The sequence below is a fragment of the Narcine bancroftii genome, chromosome 4 (assembly GCF_036971445.1).
Source record: "Narcine bancroftii isolate sNarBan1 chromosome 4, sNarBan1.hap1, whole genome shotgun sequence".
NCBI lineage: Eukaryota > Metazoa > Chordata > Chondrichthyes > Torpediniformes > Narcinidae > Narcine > Narcine bancroftii.
This window is the reverse complement of record NC_091472.1, coordinates 91,263,176-91,267,641: the sequence shown is the minus strand read 5'-3', so window position 1 is coordinate 91,267,641 and position 4,466 is coordinate 91,263,176. Positions and strand designations below refer to the sequence as shown.

Below are 4,466 nucleotides of genomic sequence, written 5' to 3'. Positions count from 1 at the left end.
TGCCAAACCCATCCAGGGGGGCAGAAGAATGTAAGGGGGAGGGCATTCTGATACTGAAATTGACTGTATAAAAGTTGGGTGAGCCCCAGTATGTGTGTGTATTCCCAGGGTAAGGGGAAGCACCCAACTTTGCATTGTTGTAGTAATAAATGTTCTTTGTTCTCAATTTTTGTCTCGAGCAATTTCTTTAAAGGTACTTTAATTTCTAACACTGTCAAACATTATTCATTATTTTTAAACAATGAAGGTCAAAGATTGAGTGGAAAGGATTAAAAAAAGACCATGTATCAAAGTGTAGTGTAGATAGCTATTCTCTATGACAGAAGTTTATGTTATTTCATTGCTTATGAACTTGAAACACAACCATTCCTTTTTAACAACAAGGTTGGGATTGCAACAGTTTTTTAAATTTGCAATTTTCTTCTTCTCTTTGGCTTGGTTTCGCGGACGAAGATTTATGGAGGGGGTAAATGTCCACGTCAGCTGCAGGCTCGTTTGTGGCTGACAAGTCCGATGCGGGACAGGCAGACACGGTTGCAGCGGTTGCAAGGGAAAATTGGTGGGTTGGGGTTGGGTGTTGGGTTTTTCCTCCTTTGCCTTTTGTCAGTGAGGTGGGCTCTGCGGTCTTCTTCAAAGGAGGTTGCTGCTCCAAAAGTAAATCACGGCACTAAATTCATCAGATGTCAGCACTAAATTCATCAGATGTCAGCACTAAATTCATCAGATGTCAGCAAATACTTTAAGTCATTAAAACCAGGAAGTACTGACACAAACTGGTCTAAAAGAAAGGAGTTTCAGATAAAGAATGTAACTTTTACTCAAAAATACTACACAGTGACAGCTTGAAGCATCTAAAAGTCTAAAGTAGATAGAAGTGGCCTTGGGTCCACACCAGTCAGAGAATGATACATCACTCTAAGGAAGTCTCCGACAATATAATGTATTACTCTGGTTGCCCCCCTATTTCAACCACATCTTCTCCCAGTTTTTCAGCAAGGTGGTTTCGGCTTATATCTTCTAAGCTGTTGACTTCCATTATAACCTTGAAACCTGCAAAGACACCATCTGTGCAGAAGTGAAGTGCACCTTTATGAAAAGCTTTAATTCCCTCCCCCCACACGCTCACCAACACCCCCTCCCCCCTTTCAGGCCCACCCCAAACCTTAATCACTGACACAGGAGCCTCTTCCATGTCCAGGTGGCTTCTCCGTGCAAGAAACTAAATATTTATACCTCCATGATTGTAACGTCATCAAAGCAGGCATGGAGACCTGTTCTACCTCCCTCAAATTCAGTGGCAAGTTTCCACAGTAGTACAATGTGCATAATCATTAAACTTACCATTTAGTTTTTCCTTGTATTCTAACATTGCTAATGAGTATTTCCTCTTCTTCATGGGTCTTGCATTCTCTGGGCACCTAGAAGATTCAAGAACCAGCCTTACTCCTCATGAACATTCATGCCTGGTAAAGGAGAATCAAATGAACATTTATTGGGGTGCAGAAAGAAATCTTGTTTTGCTGAACATCCCATATACAGTGCAGCAGTAAACACACAGAACACAATGAGATCAGTTAGAACAGAACAAATGCATTATTATTTTACTGGAATGAGGTTCATTCAGGAATATGATAACAGCAGGAAAATAAAAAATGCCCTTAAATCTAATGTTGCATGATGTCACATTTGTGAGTCCCAGTGTGAGAGGGTGTGTGGCTGGGGTAGGATGAGTTTTATATGTTGGTTGTTTTTCAAGGCAGTGGGAAATATAGATGGATGGGACAAGATGTGCATTATGGTCTGTGTTCACATCTTTGCAATTTCTTTTGGTTTTGGGTGGAGCATGGCTCTCAGGCAGTTGTGCACCTGTAGAGGTGGCAGAGGGATGCAGGTAACGTGCCAAATTTCTGCAAGCTTCTGAGGAAGGAAAGGTGTTGATGCACTTACTTGCTCATTGCATCAGACGTCATTAGAGATATTTACCTCTGGGAAATTAAAGCTGTCCAGAATCTCCACCTCAGTGCCATTGGTGCAGACCAGATGGTGAGCTCTGCAACTCTTCCAGAAGTCTATCCTACTTCTTAATCTTACTAACATTGATGGAGAGGTTGTTGGAGTGCCACTAATCACGCTGCTCCCTTCTGAATTCTGACTCAATATTGTTGGAGATCCTGCCCACAACAATGTTGTCATCCATGAATTTAAAGATGGAGTTAGAGTGATGTTTGGCCACAGTCACGGGTGTATGGGGAATGGAGTAGGGGGCTGAGTATGCAGGCTCACAGGGAACTGGAGTTGTGGATGATAGTGGAAGAGGTGCTGTCACCATCCTCACTGATTGCAGGACAGGATGTCATGGATCCAGTTGCAGAGGTGGTTTCTGAGACCAAGGTCACAGAGTTTGGGGATGAGTTTGTTTGGCACTAATGTGTTGAAAGCAGAGCTGCAGTCAATAAACAGTAACCTGTCAAAGGTATTCCTTGTGCACAATGTGATTGCATTACTGAGAATAGGGCCAGATAGATCATATGCATCACGGACCCATTATAGCAGTACTTGAATGGGTTTGGGACAAGAGAGGCTGGCAAGGGAGCAAATGTGAGACATGACACCAACCTCTCAAAGCATTTCTTGTTGGTCAATATCACTGGCTGGTAGTCCTGTTGGCCCATCACTGCACTGATATTGGCTTATCTGAAGCGGGGGGGTACATGTGACAGATTATGTTATACTTTATATTGTATGTTTTAAAGGAGATAGATTGTGGCAGGTTTTTTTTTAGTGCAGGTTACATACAAACACTTCAAAACAGATCTCATTTAAAATGCCAGAGTTCTGCTCAAGCCAGACAGTCCAGCTCCGGGTGCCTTTGCAAAAACTTTGAAGAGTGCCCAACCTGCTGAGTGATTGAAGCCAGAGTTTTGAAGCTAATCAACCATACAATTATTGGAACATAGCACTAATTGTGATAACACATCAGTGATCTGTATCCATTGTGCTGCTATTTTATCTGAAATTTATCAACCTACCCAGACAAGTGAAACTGATAAATATTTCATGGGACTGACAGAACTGACTGAGTGTGTGTAATGATGAATGGTCAATGTTTAAATCAAGGTGACCAACAACTTCACCTGAACTCAGCGCTCACAAATGGTGTGTTTACAAAAGCAATGTTATTTTTAGCACTTAGAAAAGGTCCAACATCTAAGATTACACACAATGAAGAACCTACCGTAGTAAGGGAATTCTTAGCATTGTAAGTGACATCATAATCCAAAAAGCAGCATTGTTCGGGATGTAGATGGTTTAATAAATGCTAGAAGACATCTGTCCATGATTCACAACCATTTTCCTTTCATCTTTGCTGGTCTTCATACAGAAAATTTTTCTCTTGTTTTGATCAATCTTCATTCAATTGAGCTGTTCAATTGAAGTATTGTGAGCAGTTTTGAGATTCCAGAATGCTGCAAAGATTTTTTAAAAAAAGCAGGGTATTGTTTAAGAACTAGAAGCTTGATGCAAATACATATGTACCCCCCCCTACCCCCACCCCCACACACACATACCCACCCACCCACCCACATATTTATGATCATTCACTAGGTGGTGAGTCTACTGACAGTAAGAAGGAAAGTTGGTTTGACCATCCTGCTTCAACATCTAAGAATTTGGGAGTAAAACAGTCACAAAATAGACTTTAATCTACAGAGTCTGAACTATTCACTATTTTTATCATATCCACTTTAAATTCTCCCCACATTCCCATCAATTCCACTGTTCATCTGCTCACTAGGGAGAACTTACAGTGCCCAAGTAATCCATATGGGAAGAAACTGGAGCACCCAAAGGAAACTCACACGGTCACAGGGAGATTGCATAAACTCCACACAGACGGTTGCTGCAGCCAGTATTCAATGCGATTATCAGAGGTGTGAGGCAGCTGTCCTCTACTACCTATTTTCTCAGTCACTGGTATGTGCAACTACAACCTCACTGAGCAGGCAGAATTGAACCTGCTACTACATTTTCCAGAAAACATCCAAGAGGGCCAGTTCTCACACTCTGGGCAGGGAAGCAGGAATAATTTCCGATTTCTGCAAAAAAAACCTGCAGATGCTGGAAAGGAAAGATAAAAAGCAAATGCTGGCAACACTCAGCAGCTCAGGCAGCTTCCATAGAGACAGGAGCAGATCATGAAATGTTTCTGACCTGAAATGTGGCCTCTGTTTCTCTAGCATTTACTGCTTTTATTTTTGGCTGGATTGAAGTTGTTTTGAAAACATACTTTTCAGATGTAATGGTCATCAGATTTTTTTCCAGTCTCCAGCAGGTCTCCACGACATCTCCATCAGTCGCGGCGACTAATGTTGTCTTGCGACTGGGGAGACGTCTCGGCGACCTGCTGGAGTTCAAGGGGACTGAGGAGAGGTCGCGGCAATGCCGCGGAGAGGTCGCAGAGATGT

General features: G+C 42.2%; 1 long non-coding RNA gene across 1 annotated transcript; it reads right to left on the bottom strand.

Annotated features, from left to right (window-relative positions):
- Nucleotides 1-799: 799 nt before the first annotated feature.
- LOC138759897 (uncharacterized) lies at nucleotides 800-3,418 on the bottom strand. Its single transcript, XR_011355205.1, has 3 exons — nucleotides 3,236-3,418; nucleotides 1,342-1,463; nucleotides 800-1,065 (listed from the first exon to the last, which is right to left on the bottom strand). It is a non-coding gene; the product is annotated as an uncharacterized lncRNA (long non-coding RNA).
- Nucleotides 3,419-4,466: the final 1,048 nt, after the last annotated feature.